Source organism: Macaca fascicularis, chromosome 1 (genome assembly GCF_037993035.2).
Source record: "Macaca fascicularis isolate 582-1 chromosome 1, T2T-MFA8v1.1".
Lineage (NCBI taxonomy): Eukaryota > Metazoa > Chordata > Mammalia > Primates > Cercopithecidae > Macaca > Macaca fascicularis.
In genome coordinates, this window is record NC_088375.1 from 201,741,131 (window position 1) to 201,760,204 (window position 19,074).

General features: G+C 48.3%; 1 protein-coding gene and 1 long non-coding RNA gene across 5 annotated transcripts in view; both read right to left on the bottom strand.

The window, feature by feature from the left end:
• ZNF362 (zinc finger protein 362) overlaps nt 1–381 on the bottom strand; it is a 42,740-nt gene extending 42,359 nt beyond the window's left edge. For 3 of the 4 annotated variants that reach the window (XM_045375257.3, XM_045375247.3, XM_074013104.1), the window contains exon 1: nt 18–198. The gene's annotated coding sequence lies outside the window, so the exon portion shown is untranslated. Of the gene's footprint in view, nt 1–17 lie in introns of all 4 variants that reach the window. The other variant, XM_045375252.3, reaches the window with a different exon arrangement.
• Nucleotides 382–9,229: 8,848 nt separating this feature from the next.
• On the bottom strand, nt 9,230–18,138 carry LOC102140317 (uncharacterized). Its single transcript, XR_273929.4, has 3 exons — nt 18,020–18,138; nt 17,769–17,884; nt 9,230–9,341 (listed from the first exon to the last, which is right to left on the bottom strand). It is a non-coding gene; the product is annotated as an uncharacterized lncRNA (long non-coding RNA).
• Between the last annotated feature and the right edge of the window lie 936 nt (nt 18,139–19,074).

Sequence of the window (19,074 nt, forward strand, 5' to 3'; positions counted from 1 at the left end):
CCCGGGCCCGCACGGACCTGGCTGTACTGGCGGCGCCTCCGGGACGCGGCCGCAGCCCCGCGCCCGGCGGCCCGAGCAGGGCCGGGCTGGGGCTCCGGCTCAGGCTCCGGGCTCGGGCTCCGGCTCCGGCTCCGGCTCCGGCTCCGGCTCGCTGCGGAGCCGCGCGCAAACCTTCCGGGTCGCCTGCTGTTCACTTCTGGGTTCTGCAAGCGCCGAGGCGGCGGCGGCGGCGGCGGCGGCGGGAGGCTGGGTCTGCAGCGCCGCGCGGCCCCCCGTGCGCTCGGCGAGCCCCCGCGCCAGGCGCCCGGCTCCGGGGGGGCCGCGTCGGGCCCCCGCCTCTCCGGCTGCGCAGCCCGTCCGGCCCCGGGGCCTCCCGCGAGTGGGCAGCGCCGGGCGCTGGCGACTGCGCGCGAGGGGAGGGGGCCGGGCGGGGGGCGGGGGCGGGCCGCGCGCTGGGGTCCCCGCTCGGGCCCCGGGGCCTCGTCTCGCGCTCACCGCCGCCGCCGCCGCCGCTGCCGCCGCCTGGCAAAGTTGCGCTGCGCCCCCCCGCTCGCTCCGCGCCGGAGGCAGAGCCACAAAGGAACTCCTCGCCCCCACTCCGCCCCCCTGAGCCGCGCGGGGAGGGCACCGGCGCCCGGCCCTAGGACAGCCCCTTCCCCAGCGCGGGGGCTCCCGGGGCCCCGGCGGCCGCGGCCATTGTCCCGCCCAGGCCCGGCGGCTGCCTCGCCACCCCACTCCCGGGTGATGGCGGGCTGGGTACATGGGCCTGGCGGGCCACGGCCCTGACCAGGCCGAGCCCGTGCGGTGCCAGGCTGCCCCTGGGGGTCTCCCTCGAAGACGGCCGCCTGGAGGGGACCCCCGGAATGGACCCTCACCCCTGATAACAAACGACCGTGCTCAAAATCCAGGCCGATTTTTTTTAAGACGAGGACATAGGGGTGGGGAGTAGAAGTTTGCACAGGCCCAGCCACCCCTCCCTCGCCCTAGGCCGAATCCCCAATGGATGGGGCGGCCTGAAGCTGGCAGCGGCTCTTCTCGTAGAGTCTATCAGAGGTGGCACCGGCTGTCCCCCGGCTCCAGACCTCAGAGCCATCTGTATGACTCCTCCTCCCGCCTCACCCTCCCCAGCCAATCAGTCACCAAGTCCTCCTGATTCGGCCTCCCGAGCTGTGTCAGCTTCCAAACTTCACTTCTACCTGAAGAGGCAGCCGGTTCCCGGATCCCTTCACTGGCTTAGATTTCTATGACATCCACCACCACCCGACCGCTGGGCCAGGATGGTTAAGGCCGGCCCTGCCCTCAGGGAGCGCACAGTCCCCAGGCAAGGGCACACAGATAAACAATCATCTGCCGGTGTTTGTCCTCCAGGAAGCATTTCCAAATTCAGTAAATATTCATAGAGGACCTACTAAACATCAGACACTGTGCTGGTTGGCTGGGAGCATAGCAATTAAAAAACTGGATGATGCCCCTGCCCTCACCAAGATTCTATTCTAGCACAGGATGGCAAACACTGTGGGCAACTGGAAGACAGGGCCCATAGGGGCTGCTTGTTCTCAAGCCCCAAGCACAGTGCCTGGCACAGAGCAGAGGCACAAGAAACCTGTGTGGCGTGAATTAGTTGGAATGTTAAAGCATGGCGGGAGGCCACTTTTTTTCCCAGAGAGGTGGAGAGGGCTTCAGAAATTGGCTCTGGGGTGAGCGAGGTGGGGAAGAAAGGAAGGCCTTCCAGTTTCCAGAAATGATGATAATCAAAGGACCAACCCATTGTTGAGAAATTCAATGAGATAATAAATTAATAAACGGGGAAAGAAGAGACAAATTGCCTGTGCAGAAGAATTCCAAATAATTTATGTAGACACTCAGGGAGGGGGAGCATCACTCCCTACTCCTTAGGAGTAGGCTGCAGATAGTGACGTCCTCCCCAAGCGCACAGTATGGAAAGGGAGGGGAAAGGAGTAACTTTACGGAGAGAGACTTGATGACTGCTACTCAGACAAGTGATCAAGGCCAAGATCAACAGCCACAAATCATGCTGATATGTGCTTGATACCGTGATGAAAATGACACTTTACCTTTGTGGTCTTCCTCCCAATAACCCATAACCCCAGCCTTGTGAGAAAAACAGACTCCAATAGTGGGCTATCCAACAGAATTGCTGGCTGACCAGTACCCCTCAAAACTATCAAGGTCATCTAAATCAAGGAAAAGTCCGAGAAACCGTCACAGCCAGAGGAGCCTAACGACACGGCCAGGCGCAGTGGCTCACGCATGTAATTCCAGCACTTTGGGAGGCCAAGGCGGGCGGATCACCCAGTCAGAGTTTGAGACCAGCCTGACCAACATGGTGAAACCCCATCTCTACTAAAAATACAATAAAACTAGCCGGGCGAGGTGGCGGGCGCCTGTAGTCCCAGCTACTCGGGAGGCTGAGGCAGGAGAATGGCGTAAACTCGGGAGGCGGAGCTTGCAGTGAGCCGAGATCCGGCCACTGCACTCCAGCCTGGGCGACAGAGCGAGACTCCGTCTCAAAAAAAAAAAAAAAAAAAACACAAAAAACAGGCCGGGCGCGGTGGCTCAAGCCTGTAATCCCAGCACTTTGGGAGGCCGAGACGGGTGGATCACGAGGTCAGGAGATCGAGACCATCCTGGCTAACACGGTGAAACCCCGTCTCTACTAAAAAAATACAAAAAAAAAAAAAAAACTAGCCGGGCGAGGTGGCGGGCGCCTGTAGTCCCAGCTACTCGGGAGGCTGAGGCAGGAGAATGGCGTGAACCCGGGAGGCGGAGCTTGCAGTGAGCTGAGATCCGGCCACCACACTCCAGCCTGGGTGACAGAGCGAGACTCCGTCTCAAGAAAAAAAAAAAAAAAATTAGCGGGCATGGTGGCGCGTGCCTATAGTCCCAGCTACTCAGGAGGCTGAGGCAGAAGAATCGCTTGAACTCCAGAGGCGGAAGTTGCAGTGAACTGAGATGGCGCCACTGCACTCCAGCCTGGGCAACAAGAGCGAAACTCTGCCCCCCCCCCCAAAAAAAGACAAAAGACAGACAACTACTAAATGTAAAAGACATTAGGTAAAAACAATCTAAATAAACTATGGAATTTAGTTATTAATAACAATAATGTATCAAGGAAAGTATATACCAAGAATTGTAACAAATTATAACAAATAGTAACATAAGGTATTACTCATAGGAAAATTAGAGGAGGTATATGGGAACTCTCTGTAATATCGTCTCAATTTTTCTATAAATCTAAAAATGTTCTAAAAAATAAAGTCTACTATAAATTTTAAAATTAATACCTTTAATTAATTAAGGCTTTAATTAATTTTAAAAGGTATTAATCATGGCATTGCTGAGCGGTTCAATGAAATAGCACCTAACACATTCTAAAGTTATGTTATCATCAATATCATCATTATCATCATCATTCTAGGCACTTAGAACAACAGCACATGCAAAGGCACAGAAATTTAGAATGGAGAGGCATGTGGGAGACAGGATCCTGAAGGCCTTGAGTGCTGAGCTGGAGCCTTTGGAAGGAATTTATGGGGGAAGGGTACACGCTGGCCCACCTTTGTCCCACCAGTCTCCTCCCTAACCACCTGGAAAGCTGTGCTCCAGCCAGCCAAAGTGAGCTGCCATCTAAGGCCTTGCTATCTCACTTCTGAGGACTTTGCCAATGCTGTTCCCTCTGCCTGGAACACCCTCCCTTGCCCTTTCGCCTCACCTTTTCTGACCACCTTCAATTTATCCTTCAGGTCTTAGCTTAGACATTTTTTAAAAGCCTTCCAGAAGCTTCCAAGATGCTATGAATATGATTTGGATGGAGGCAGTTGGGGTGAGGTGCAGGAAGCTAGGGATGGAGAAACTGAGCTCAGCTCTTTGCCACTGGCACCCATCCCCCTTTCCCCCCAAATCCAGCCACACTAGATGCTGCCCTGTCTTTGAACACACCATCCACCTTCATGATGCCTGTCCTCTGCTCATGCTGTTCCCTCTGTCTGGAATTCTTAGTCCTTTTCTCCTCATCTCTTATCTCTGTAGTGAACACCTGCATGTCAAGTCTTAGCTCACGCATCACCTCCTGTGTGAAGCCATTCTAGATCCTTCACATGGAAAGGGCACTTTCCTCTGGTTCCCAAGGTGTCCATGGTCCTCCAGCCACACTGCTGGCAACACACTCATCATGCTGCATCGGAATAAATGTTTGCTGAATGGATGGACAGCAAGCCCACTGTCATCCTCTCCAATTCTGCAAAACTTTACTCTCCTCTAGGAGGCCTTCCCTGGCGGCTCCAGCCCATTAGCCCCTCTCCCTTTCTTTTTTTAGCAGTTAGCCCCTAATTGTATTCTAACTATTGTGTGTGTAAGAATTAATCTCTTGGATTAAATTCTTTAAGGAAGGAACCATGTCTCACATTTTCTGTTTTTTCACTCATTCAAGTATTTACAAAGCGCCTACTCCAATGTTTCAGTTAGGGTCCCAGGCTCTGGAGAGGCAGCAGTGAAGAAGACCCCAGCTTTGCACAAATAGAGCACTGTCTTAACCAGACTATGCTGCAGTAACAAAGAATTCCAAAATCCCAGTGACATAGCACCAGAGTCATTTATTGCCCACTTGTGCCACATGCCCATCATGGTTCCTCTGCTTTAGGTTCCTCTCCTTCAGAGACCTAGGCTGAGGAGTCCCTTCCATTTTGGAGCTGCACCCACTGGAACTTGTGACCTTCTCAGTTACCATGGCAGGAAGAAAGAGAATGGATGGTGTTTCTGGTTGTTGTTGTTATTGTTTTGAGATGGAGTTTCACTCTTGTTGCCCAGGCTAGAGCACAATGATGTGATCTCGGCTCACCACATCCTCCGCCTCCCGGGTTCAAGTGATTCTCCTGCCTCAGCCTCCCAAGTAGCTGGGAATTACAGGCGCATGCCACCACGCCCAGCTAAGTTTGTATTTTTAGTAGAGACGTGTTTCTCCATGTTGGTCAGGCTGGTCTCAAACTCCTGACCTCAGGTGATCTGCCCGCCTCAGCCTCCCAAAGTGCTGGGATTACAGGCATGAGCCACGATGCCCAGCCAAGAATGGATGTTTTTTTTTCAGGCATGGATTTTTCACTGCTTCTGCCTGGAGGTGACACATACACCCCTTCTCACCATCCATTGGCCAAGACTAGTCACATGGTCCTGCCTGCTTCAAGGGAGGCTGGGAAATACAGTGCTCCTCTGGAAAGAGAATAGACTGGATGTGGGTGAGCTCTTCCACTGTCTGTCCCAGGAGAAAGAATTTAGCAAATAATTACTGAAGTAATGCTTTAATTAGGTCTCATAAGTGCTACAAAGGAGAGGCTGGAAGTGTCTGGAGAGCATCTGAGAGAAGATCAGGGAGGGATTCCCAGAGTAAGGGACATTTAAGCTGGCACCAGGGAAGAGTGTTTCCAACAGAGAGAACAGTTATGTGAAGGTTCTGGGGCAGGAAGGAGTCTGACACATTGAAGGGCCAGAAAAGAGAAGGGAGCTGTGAAGTGACACTGAGGGCTGGATGTCCCAGGCAGGCCCAGATAGGTAAGGGTTTAAGATATTAGCCAAAGGGTAAAGGAAGTCCCGGGGAGGAGTTAAGCAGAGATGTGATATGGGCAGAGTTTTCTCCAAAAGGCCTGTGTGGTTGCTGAGGAGAGAATGGACTGGAATGGGGCAGAGTAGGGAAGCAGTGGGGGTGCTGGGGGCAGTGAGGAGACTTTCAGATCCCTCTAGGTGAAAGGTGGCAATGGCTTGGACCTTGGCATTGGCAGAGGTGGAGAGAAGTGGACAAACATGGGATTTATTAAGGAATCAGCCCTACTAGGACTCGGTGACTGATAGATGTGGGGAGTAAGAAAGCAGGAGGTGTCCAGGTGACTCACGGGTTTTGTAGCCCTCATAGTGCCCAGCACAAGGCTGGCTCCATTATATTGTATCCCCAGCATGTTCACCGTGGGACCTTGACCTTGGACTCATCTGGGACATCCAGCCCTCAGTGTCATTTTGCAATCCCACCTCATTCCACTCCAGATTCCCTGTTCTTTCTGTCCCTTCAGTGTGGCAAGCTCCTTCTTACCATATAGCCTTCACTATATGGAGTCATTCTGTCTTTTGGAAATACTTCTCTCAGCTCCTCCCTGATGTCGGCTTAAATGTCCCTCTCTGTCATCAAGCTAGCTAACCACCTCCTCGTTCTGCAGGAGGAGGGGTGTACCTCCCATCAGAACTAAAAACGCTCTCAAGCATGAACACATGCACTTTCTTCTTCTTCTTCTTCTTCTTTTTTTTTTTTTTCTTCAACTTTTAAATTCCAGGGTACATGTGCAGGATGTGCAGATTTGTTACATAGGTAAATGTGTGCCATGGTGGTTTGCTGCACAGATCAACTCATCACCTAGGTATTAAGCCCAGCATCCATTAGCAATTCTTCCTGATGCTCTTCCTCCCCCTGCTCCCCAAATAGGCCCCAGTATGTCTTGATCCCTCGCTATGTGTTCATGTATTCTCATTGTTCAGCTCCCACTTATAAGTGAGAACATTCAGTGTTTGGTTTTCTGTTCCTGCATTAGTTTGCTAAGGATAAAGGCTTCCAGCTCCATCCATGTCCATACAAAGGACATGGTCTCGCTCCTTTTTATGGCTTCATAGTATTCCATGGTGTATATGTAGCACATTTTCATTATCCCATCTATCATTAATAGGCATTTGGGTTGGTTCCATGTCTTTGCTACTGAACATATGCACTTTCTACTTGGACCCCCTACAGTACTCCTGAGAGGGAGGCTGGTAGGAACATTATCCCCATTTCACAGTGGGAAAAACTGAGGCCAGAGAAGGGAAGTGGTTAGCTACATCTTGGGGCCAGGCCTTTAGCTGAGGTCCTCTAACTCCTAGTTCAGAGTTTCTTTTACTGCAGTGCCTGGTACATAGTGGGTGCTGTATGGCATTTGCCAAGAGAATAAATGAATGAATGAATGAGCACATGACTGTCGGCCCATTCACTTCTTTACCTTTGCTCATTTTATTTCCCTCAAAGAGGCTGTAGATTGAGCTAGCAGATTAGGTTTAAGAGTCCCAGAGAGCTGTTTGAACCCTAGCTTTGTCATTTAAAGACAGTGACTTTAGGCAAGTTTCTTCCTCTCTGTGCCAATTAAGGATGCAAATACCTACTTTACAGAGCAGGTATTAAAAGGGAATGTGTGGGTTAGGCCAGAGTAATGTTGGCTGCCTGTTCTTCAGGGACCTGTTCCCACCTTGCCTCCCTTGGAAAATCTTCCCTGAGAACACCAGCCTTCTCTTACCCACACCCAATAAGAACCTCTCCAGCCCTTCTTATCTGTACCTCCCAGGTTATGACCCAGATGAAAAGTCATTTAAACCGCAAACTAGATGCTCTGCCTTCCCAGGGCAGTGGCATAATTCACATCGGTGTGAAACTCAATCTCTCTGTACTCTCTTTTCCACTTTCTTGGGGGAGTGGGGCAGGAAGGGGAAAACTACCACTTTCTCTGGGGAGACTCTGAGTATCATTTGGCCCTCTGTTAAGCAGAGATATGAATGGAGCTTTGGGTAAACCAAAGCTATCCATGAGCTGAGGAGGAGATGGAGATCTAACTTGCTGTACATGATAAGCTGATGGGGATAATGGCCTATAAGTCTCTACATGGCATGGTCGCTGCCAACCCTTTCATCCCCAACCAGAACTGTTCCCCGTTGGCCTCGGTGCTCCAGCCACATAAGCCCCCTGGAGTTCACAGAAGGCATGCTGATTCCTCTTGCTACAGGGCCTTTGCACAGGCACTCCTCTCAGATGTGCCCCCTCACCATTTCTGCCCCGTCACCTAGTAAGCTCCTCCTCACCCAACACATCGTGGCTCACAGCCACATCCTGAGGGTGACCTTCTGCCACCTTCAGGATACTCTCGTAGCTCCATGGACCTACCTTTCCTTTTTTGCAGACTTAACTAAGCTGCAATTATTCATTCTGATTTCTAATTGTTTGCTTTGACATCAGATTGTAAGCTCAATACATATTTCTTCTTTCATGCAATAAAAAGTGATGGAGATTGAATTTTTGAAGGTGAAGGGTCTCAGAAAATGAACAGGTTGAAATATTTGAGCATCATCTTGAAGTGTAGGGGTGATCCATAAAATGGGAGAGCCTGAGAAGAGCAGTGGCCGGCGCTGGTGGCTGAAGGACCCTGAAGAGCAGGACTAGCCATTATTCAACTTGCTCCCCTTTACTTTGCTATGATACAACCCCTGTCTCCTTCAACGTCAGTAAAATAACCCGCATACTGAACATGAAGTTGGCACAGGGTTGCCTGGCTTGGCACTGGGCAGAGAGGAAAGGTGAGCAGAGGAGAGACAAAAGGTGTGCTGGGAGGAGAAAATTGGGGCTGGAAATAAGCACAACTTTGCAAGTCACTGGAATTTGAGGAAATCTTGGGGCCATCACTGGATTTCTTCAAGATGTGAGATAGGAAATTCCAGTCCATTTTTATCTAAATCTCAAAGGACTAGTAATCTGGGCTCTCAGCAGGAAGAATGCTGTGACTGATTAGCAATGTCTGTCATGGGCAGTGACAACTGGTTACATAGATCTGCAGTTGTGATCTTAGCCAGAGGGTGAAGACTATGTCTTAGTCATCTTTCACCATCAGTCACCATCAGCAGTGAGCTGGGGGTTATGGGATAGAGGGAGATGGCAGTGGGATGGGCAGCAGGGCAGAGCCTTGACCAGGCAGGACAGGACATGGGGCACCAGATCCTGACAATGTTAAATCCTGGAGTGAGCTTGGGCAAGCCGTGTTGCATCTCTGGGCTTCAATTTCTTCAGCTTTGAAATGGGCCAATAGTACCTGTGGCAAGTTATAAGGCAAGAGCATTAGTGCTTTGAGGTCAGACACACAGGGCTCAAATCTTGGTTCCCACTAGCTTTAGGACCTAGGAAGATCTCAGTCTTCTCATTTATAAAATGGGGGTAATGATTCTTACTTCACAGGTCAGCAAGGCACCTTGCTGGGCTTTGAGGGGCTTGACCTCACCCAGAGAAGGGAGAGTGCCCAGCACAGTGCCCAAAAGACAACCAGTGCTCAATGACTGCTCACTCCCTTTTTCCTACTGAGTCTAAGGAGTTCACGGGTGTGGAAGGGCTCTATCATCCATAAATTGTCTTCGGAAAGGGAGGCTGATGACAGCAACTACTTACAGCCTTTCCCCCAGCTGGCCTGACAATCCTCCCATGCTGGACCCTCGAAGCACATCTGGACCCTCGCAGCACATCTGGACCCAGCTCCCTTTCATGACTGGCCCCGAGGCTGCCGAGGAAAAGGGCAGAAGTGCCATAATGAGAGGGCTGACAATAACCTTCCCTCATAATTACCATTTGCAGTAATTAAATAATAATAGCCTCTTGTTGGCCCTGAGAATTCAAAGCAGCCCACATCATAACATCTGGTTCAGCCTTTTGCCAGGAATTGAATGCCCATAGGGACAAGATGGGGAAATTGAGGCAGAGGGGGATAAGGGTAGCCATTCTTAAGTCACACAGAAATCAGAATGCCAGCGTTAGGGCAAGGTCCTTAAAGAAACAACTCCAAGTGGCAGATAGCCGCAGCCCTGCATTTTGGGTGCCGGCTCAAACCACTCACATGCTGTGTGGCTTGGGTGGTTCACTCCCTTCTTTGTGCCTCAGTTGCTCCATATGTAAAATGAGATAGAGTCAATATTTGACCTGCCCTGAGCGTATTGTTCTAGGCTTTATTTTGTTCATACATAATAATGGGAAATTATTTTTGCACGCATTGGATTGCTAGAAATAGAAATCCACCATAGACCAGCAAAGAAACAGAAAAAAATGGGTTTACCAGTCTACTAATTCTAGAAAGGGTTGAACAGTCAGAGGTCCTGAGATCTCTGCTTTTTGTGTGTGAAAAAAGTAGAGGGCTCAGGAACAATTAAACCAGAGACCAGGACATCTCAAGGCCTCCTTCCTCTCTGCACCTCTTGAACATCAGCTTTATTCTTTCTCCACCTTTCTTCAGAGGGTGAGGAACATGGAGCACCAGCAGTTACTCCAACCTGCAGTTCAGAGTGTCAGCCACCTACAGGCACCTACCCTCACTGGTCTGGCTTGAGCCAGGCAGCCACCCTTGAACCAATAACTATATCCAGTAAGGCAGGGTCTATAATGGCCTATAGCAACTTCAGGGATGGAGTAAGAGAAGGAGGGGCCAGTCACAGAGTTAGTAGGAGCCACTAGGCAGGCAACATAATAGTCATCTACTAAAACAAAATTCCTGCACGTGACCTGCAAAACAGTGAAGGGAAAGTTGCTGTAAAATCAAAGCAATGGCATAAATCTACAGAACAGAGAAATACCAGAGGCTCCCCTTGCAGGGGAAGGGGAGAGCTGTACTGTCTCAGGTGGGCTTGACTTCAGACCCCAGCCCTCTGAGCTGGGGAACCAGTCCAATGTGAGCATCCCCTTTCATCACTGCACCGACCTGGAAAAAAGCAATTCCCGGGCTTTTCCATGGCCTGAGTGAACATTGATTGGTGCTGCCTGCCAGGCCCCTTCTTTGGGGGTGTTTCTGGTGGGGACCAGCGGATCACATAACACAAGCCAGGCCAATTAGAATCCTTCTCCTGGTCTTTCCTTGAGAGACACCCAAGGCCACGACCCCATCCCAGAGAAGAGACATCCCACGACGAGAAGGTAGCATTCCCCTGCCTGATCTCAGCCACCCCGGAGTTGGGCCTAACTGCAAGCCCTTCCCTTGGTTTGGCTATATTGAGTCAATCAAATCCCCCTTTGAGTAGGTGTATTTACTTCCTGGGACTATTATAATAAAATACCACAAACTCAGTGGCTTAAGGCAACAGGAATTTATTCTCTGGAGGCCAAAGTCCAAATAGAAGACGTCAGCAGGACCATGCTCCCTCTTCCTAAGGCTCTAGGGTAGAATCCTGTCTTGTCGCTTCCAGTTTCTGGTGGGTGCATAACTCTGATCTTTGCCTTTGTCTTCCCACGGCTGTCTCTCTCTCTCTCTCTCTTTCTCTCTCTCTGTCTCTCTTTTTGAGATGGAGTCTTGTTCTATCACCCAGTCTGGAGCGATCATGCTCACTGCAGCCTTGAGCTCTTGGGCTCAAGTGAGTCTCCTACCTCAGCCTCCTGAATAGCTAGGACTACAGGCACATGCCACCATACCCAGCTAATTTTAAAAAATTTTTTGTAGAGACAGAGTCTCGCTATGTTGCCCAGGCTGGTCTCAAACTCCTGGCCTCAAGTGATCTTCCTGTTTGGGCCTCCCAAAACACTGAGATTACAGGCATGAGCCACCGCATCTGGCTTCCTTCCATCTCTCATAGGGACACTTGCTGCTGGATTTTTGTTCACAGTCGTATGCCTACCCAGGTAGTAATCCAGAATGATCTTCCGATCTCATCTCATGATCCTTAATTATATATGCAAAATCCTTTTACCAAATAAGGTCACATTTACAAGTTCTGGGAGGTAGGACATGGGCATATCTCTTTTTGGGGGGGCAGGGGGCACCATTTAACCCACTATAGCAAGCCTATGTCATTTGTAACCAAAAAAAAAAAAATCCCTCGTATATGCCTCAGGATTAGGCATGGATTAGTCCTCCTCACTGTGTTCTGGTCCTGAACTCTGAAGCAACATGTTAATAACTAACTCCAATCCTTTCTGAGAATGCAATCCATCTCTGAGCCCCAGGTTTTGTTTCCCACCTGTAAAAATGGGGCACATACATCTGAATGGTGGTTGAGTGTGTTACATGAAGAGTCATTGGTCAGACCCAGCCTCACACTTTAAACATCAGAGCTTTTTCCCAGCCTTGACGGTGGACCTGAGCACTCAGGCCACTGTGAAGGAGGAGCCCTGCTTACAAATGAGCCACCTGACACCTGGTTCATTCATCAAATTCCCAGGAGTCCTGGCAGCCTGAGTTCACCCAGACTGGACCCTGTGCACCTGACAAAAACAAATTTCTGCTTCTGCAGAGCTGAGGGCTGGAGCCTCTGGCTAAGTCTGTCAGCCTTGTAAAATGGCAGGAATCCAAAGGCTGATAAAATGAGGTTGGCAGTCCCATGAAGAAAATCCCAGAGATTAAACCCAAAAAACCCAACACAATATTAATAGCTGTTCCTTACTGTGTACCTCCTCCAAGCCAGGCCCACACTCAGGCCCTTGCCCCCGCTCCCTTTTAATCCTCACCACAATCCTATGAGGTAGCTCTCGTGATCCCCGTTTTACAAAGTTGTTGAGGCTCAGAGAGATGAAGCCAGTGATCTAAGGCCACACAGCAGAGTAAATTGTGGAGCCTGAGGCAGCTCCGTACCTGTCACCTCAGCCATGATAAGTGCCTTCCCAGTCTCTCCTCCCCACAAAGGGTGGCATCAGAGCAATTAGCACCATGGTGAGATAGGATTCTGAAATATGAACTGAAGGGCTTTCCCTCGCAAAATGTCCTTGTCCCCTTGGTCATTCCTCCATGGACTTTGTCTTGTTCACAGTAGTATGCCCAGTGATTAAAAGAGTGCCTGGCACATAGTCTGTACTCAATAAACATTTGTTGAATGAATGAATTCAGTTAGTGAGGGCATTCCGGTGGTTAGTGCCTCAGGGAAGAGATGACGTGATAACACAGACAACAAAGGCATCCTGATCTGGCCTTTAAAGTGTCAAAACCCTAGACCCAGACAGAAGACCAAAGAGCTGGGAGAGCATGTGATATATAAGGAAACAGTTCATCCCTGATACTAGAACACGCATCTCCCTGCCCTGCCCCTCTGGGAATGACGGGAAGGGGAAGGAGAATCAGAGGGGAAGCAAAAACCAAAAACAAAGCTCTCTGCTTTGTAAAAGCACTTGGAAAAACAGAACGTACTCTAGACATTACAGTGATTACTCCAAGGAACCTCAATCCTGCTTCTCCCATCCCATCCCTCCACTGACGATTCTTTCACCAGTCGCCATATCCATGGACACTTTCTCATTTTTCTTTTCCTTTTTTTGTAAATTACACATTTTTTTTCCATTCTAAAAATGATGCATGCTCATGATAGAAAATACATAAAAGTCGAAGGAAAACAGGAAGAATCTCCTTCGGGTCCATCACTTAACAATAACTAATATTTTGATGTATTCCCTCCAAACACTTTTAAAAGTTGTGGTGATCTGGGGCCAGGCATGGTGGCTCATATCTGTAATTCCAGCACTTTGGGAGGCCAAGGCAGGCAGATCACCTGAGGTCAGGATTTCAAGACCAGCCTGGCCAACATGGTGAAGCCCCCGTCTCCACTAAAAAAAAAAATACAGAAATTAGCTGAGTCGGGTGGCGGGTGTGCCTGTGGTCCCAGGCGCGCCTGTGGTCCCGGCTACTCTGGAGGCTGAGGCAGGAGAATCACTTGAACCCAGGAGGCAGAGGTTGCAGTGAGCCAAGATAGCGCCACTGCACTCCGGCCTGGGCAACAGAGCAAGACTCCATCTCAAAATAACATAACAACATAACATAACATAACATAACATAACATAACGTAACAGTTGTGGTTCTTTGGTAATATAAAAGCATTCATAATTATTTTGAATATCTCTCATTATAATACATTGTCACTGGGAAAAAATAGAACAGAAAGAAAACATAAATATTAACCAGAATCCCCCAATCTCAGACACAATCCAGGTTCCTCCCTCCACCTCCTACTGTTTTCTGGGACTTGTGGTTTTGGTATGAATGTTTTTCTAAGGACATATACAGGGAAGGGAGGAGGGGAAGCAACACTTTGGCTTGTCCAAAACAGAACTCATGACTTAGAAACACAACTGCCCATTTTTCTGGTTGCAGTATATCTTCAGTTTCTGAACCAGGAGCAGAGAATGAGGGGAAAATGAGATATTTACACCTTGCACTTTCTTAATAAGTACCACAGGAGGTTTAATTCCACTTCTCAACCCACCTCCATCACTTCCTAATCCATGGGAAGTCTTGATTCTGGCCAGGGGTTGATGTTCAGTGCTGGTTTTCAGTGTCTTTCTTAGAGAATTTTTATCTTTTTCCGGGTCTTCACAGGTATGTTAGTGGGTGTATCACTAACTGCTTGCTAGGCTCCACTTTATTTATTATTGACAAATTATAACTGTGTATATTTCTGGGGTAAAAAGTGATGTTATGTGCAGAGAGTGTGGAATGAGAGAACCCACTTTAAAAGTTCATCCTTATCCTATTTGACCTCTCATGGCATTTGTCCCCGTTGACCACTTCCTCCTGCTCAAAATGCTCAATCCCCTTGATTTCTGTGACAGCATGGTCACTGCATTGTCCCTTTGCCTTCTGGTCTGTCCTTTTCTGTTCATTTTGCTGGTTCCTCTTCCTCGGCCATTTTTCCCTAGGGTTCATTCTCGCTCTCTCTTCCATCCCCTCCATGACTTACACAAGGTTAATTCTCCCCCCGCCACCCCGATCCATCCCTGCAGCCTCAGGACGCCATGCCCAGTAGCTTGCTGCACACCTCCCCCTGCTCAGCCCTCAGGAATCTGAGATTCCACATGTCCACAGCCTCCTCATCACCTTTCCCAGAATTCGTTCTTCTTGCTGAACTGATGCTCTCTCATCCTCTCTCACCCTCTTCCATTCACCCACAAGGGTTGGCTCAGTGACATCTTTAGCTCATCTCTCCCCTTTACCCCACATACCACTGAGTCCAGCTTAACTTGCTTGGTTTTGGTGGTGGAGGTTGGGGGTGGGTACATTTTCATAGTGAAATAATTTCAGGGCCAGGCATGGTGGCTCACACCTGTAATCCAGGTACTTTGGGAGATCAAGGCAGGAGGATGGCTCCAGGCCAGGAGTTCGAGACCAGCCTCGGCAACACAGCGAGATATTCTAACATTTCCCTTTTATTTCTTCTGGCAGCATAAGACCAGTATTTTCTCTTGCTTCTCTCAGCTCTCTTCTTTGAGATTTCATACTCATTCCTTTATGATTTGTTGTTGCACAGTTAGTGGACTTTTCCATGATTTCTGTACACCAATCTTCAAGGAGAAATATTTATTTATTTGTTTATTTACTTATTTATTTTAGTGTAAACATAACTTTGTAAAAAATTTTATTCATACAAATTTTTTTTCTTTTTTTTTTTTTTGAGATGGAGTTCAGCTCTTTGGCCCAGGCTGGAGTAAAGTGGTATGATCTTGGATCACTGCAACCTCTGCTCCCCGGATTGAAGCGATTCTCCTGCCTCAGCCTCCCCAGTAGCTAGGATTACAGGCACCCACCACCACACCCAGCTAATTTTTGTATTTCTAGTACAGATGGGGTTTTGCCATGTTGCCCAGGCTGGTTTCGAACTCCTGATCTCAGGTGATACACTCACCTCAGCCTCCCAAAGTGCCAGGATTACAGGCGTGAGCCACTGTGCCCAATCCATACATAATTTTTTAAAGCTTGATATTTTACTCTCCAGTGATCAGGGCTGATTCTGGCTGATTCCAAGTATTTTTGTGTCAGATTCACCTTACCTAAAACTTCACACTTGAAAAGGACGACTCGGCCGGGAGGTGGGGGGGGGGGATTGTCATATACAGCAGAAAGCACAATCTCAACAGATTCCCCCTTTGGATTACCCAGCACTTCAAAAGTTGGGGTTCACTTTTCAAGCACCATCTCTACTACATGCACAGCTTCGTGTGGTGCAATCATTTTGCATGGGAAAGTCTTTCCACTGTCACACCCTTATTCTGCAGCGTCTGCACCAGCAAAGTGAGATTGAAAAGCATGAGTATATTTTTTCCAAAGTTCTGTAAAGTGCCACACATGGGGGAAAAACACCAGGTAATAACATAGAATGTCAGAATCGCACTCAGGTTCAGTTTTTTCGCCATCACTCTGCTATCACTGCTTGTTTTGAATCTAGTATTTAAACACAGGGATATGGGATATGACAGGGGTTGGAGGTGCAAACTGCACCAAAGTTAGCTTGAACAGGAAGAACCAAAATGAATGTACTCTGTAAACAAACAAATACATTTTGCAGGGTTTACATATACCAGGGCAAAATGTCTACCTGGGAATTCTCCAAATAAACATCCACTTTGAACCTAACATTTATGAAAAGATAAGTAGTAAGAATTTGCTAATTTGAATTGTACATATGTATGTGTCTATGCATATGTGTTTATGTGTATATATATGTATACTGAATATATAATTACATCTAAAAGCAATGGGAGCAATTGCTCAGATGTTTTAAGGGAGGACTGTTTTCTCACTGAATTGTTGGCACATAGTGATAATAAAAAGCACCTCAATTTTAGTCTGTGTCACTACTTTCAAATTCTTAAAAAAACACCACTCATTCACTCACTGCCTGCACCCAGACCAGATGATTCCCACCCTTGGTATGTCACTGACTCAATGCCTCATATCAGGAAGCAGGTGATTGTCAGTTTGTTCCAATGTAGGCTGTGTTAACTTTGATCACTTGATGAAGGTGGAGTCCCCTGTAAAGTTACATGTTTCCCTTTGTCACTAATAAGTAAGACCACACTAATATCCTGTTCTTCATCAGGCTTTCACCCGGGGGGTTCTACTACCCTCTGATGATTTTCCAATTCTCATTTCTATATTTAGTAGTTGGCATTCTACTGTAAGAAAAAGCATTCCCTTCTCCCTACTTTATTTCCTTATGTATGTCAGTATGGATACATAGATTTATATTTTTTCAATGGGTGACAGTCTGTTATTATCATTATTTATTTTGGTTTTCAAATTATCCCTGATTTGGCCAGTGGGAGTGTTTTCAGTTAGTTCCTATGTCCTTCTGACATGTTCCCATCTGATATGATTTGGTTCTGGGTCTCCACCCAAATCTCACCTTGAATTGTAATCCTTGTAATCTCCACGTGTCAAGGGCAGGACAAGGTGGAGGTAATTGGATCATGGAGGTGGTTTCCCTCATGCTGTTCTCGTGATAGTGGGTGAATCTCATGAGATCTGATGGTTTTATGAATCTGGCATTTCCCCTGCTTGCACTTACTCTGTCCTGCCCCCCGCCCAAAGCAGGCGCCTGCTTCTCCTTTGCCTTCCGCCATGATTGTGAGTTTCCTGAAGCCTACCCAGCCATGCAGAACTGTGAGTCAATTAAACTTCTTACTTCTATAAATTAGTCAGTCTCGGGTATTTCTTCACAGTAATGTGAGAATGGACTAATACACTACCATTCTTTTGAGCACTTCCCTGCTTTCTGATGTGTACCACTATGTATTATTTAAAAGCCATGTGAGTATATGTACCAACAAGTATATGAGTACCAGGAAATGATCTAGGGGACCCCAGAGGGAACATTTGTGGCCCCGATTAGGGCCCGTGTGTGGGGTCTTGCCAACAACATTGGAACAGGAGAGAGCAAATGTGAGATCTACCTTTAGCTCTGTCTGTGACTCCCCACCAGAGTGAGTGTGCTGCCACTGTTCTGTCCAGTATAAATACGCTGGCATATCATAATCTATTATTAACGGTATTTGATAATAGTGCCACAGACACAAATTGGGGGATGGAGTAGGTGTTATCTGGCTCACAGCGGTAGTCCCAGAGCTCATTCACTGTGTTGGTAGTCCCCATGCCCTCAACAGCACCTTCTGGGAAACCACTCCTGCTGGGGCTGCCATAACAAAATGCCATAAACTGGGCGGATTAAACAACAGAAATTCATTTTCTCACAGTTCTGGAGGCTGGAAGTGCAGGATCAACGTGCCTGCATGGTCTGGTTCTGGTGAGGTCTCTCTCCTCAGCTTGCGGAGGGGGGCTTTTCATCGTGTCTCCACATGGCCTTTTCTCTGTGTGCACACAAGAAGAGGGAGAGAGGGAGACAGAGAGAGAACACCCAGGGGGTGTCTCTTCCTCCTCTTATAAGGACCCCAGTCCTATCGGATTAGGACCCCACCCTTATGACCTCATTTAACCTTAATTACCTCCTTTAAAGGCCCTGTCTCCAAATCCAGTCACATTGGGTGTTAGGGCTTTAACGTATGAAGTCTTGGGAGACACAATTCAGTCCGTAACATCTCCCTTGGCTCTGGCTACATGACCCTTCCTTTCTAGCTGCATTGATTGGCTGAGGTGCAAGCACCTGACCCAGGCTTGGCCAATCACAGTGCTTCACTTTCCTCAGCTATTGTGATTGGCTCTGCCAAGGTCACATGGCTCAACTTGGCTTTCCAAGGGATTTTATTTTTTAGTTTGAAGCGGAGATCTCAATTTATTTTATTTTAATTTTTTTGAGACAGAGTCTCACACTGTCACCCAGGCTGGCATGCAGTGGCGCAATCTCAGCTCACTGCAACCTCTGCCTCCCAGGTTCAAGTGATTCTCCTGCCTCAGCCTCCTGAGTAGCTGGGATTACAGGGGCCTGCCACCACGCCTGGCTAAATTTTTTGTATTTTTAGTGGAGACGGGGTTTCACTATGTTGGCCAGGCTGGTCTCCAACGCCTGACCTCTGATCCACTCGCCTTAGCCTCCCAAAGGTACTAGGATTACAGGTGTGAGCCACCATACCCAGTCACAGTTTTTTTTAAAATAAAAGGCTAGATAGTAAATATTTTCAACTTTGGGAGAGAAGGAGTATATGGTCTCTGTCACAACTATCAATCCCGTGTTAGACTCTGCCCTTGCAGGTAAAAGCCTATGAAGTGATTAATAGATTTCATAGATGCTCAATTTTATTAGCATGTGGTTCCAGCATCTTTAACACAGCCTTCCAGGTGTCCCTGTCCTCAGCAGCTGAGGGAGTAAAGAAAGAGAAACCTCTACTCACATTCCATTGGCCAAAACTAGTCACATGACTCCACCTGGCTACAAGGGCCCTGGGAAATGCAGTTCACTTATGGGCCCAGGAGGAAGAAGTGGGTCTGATGTACATCCAGCCATCCTCTGCCAACAACTCCACCACAGATCATCATGAGGACTGAGGGGAAGAATACTGTGAAGACTTAGGACAGCGTCTGGTCCACATAAGCATGCAACAAA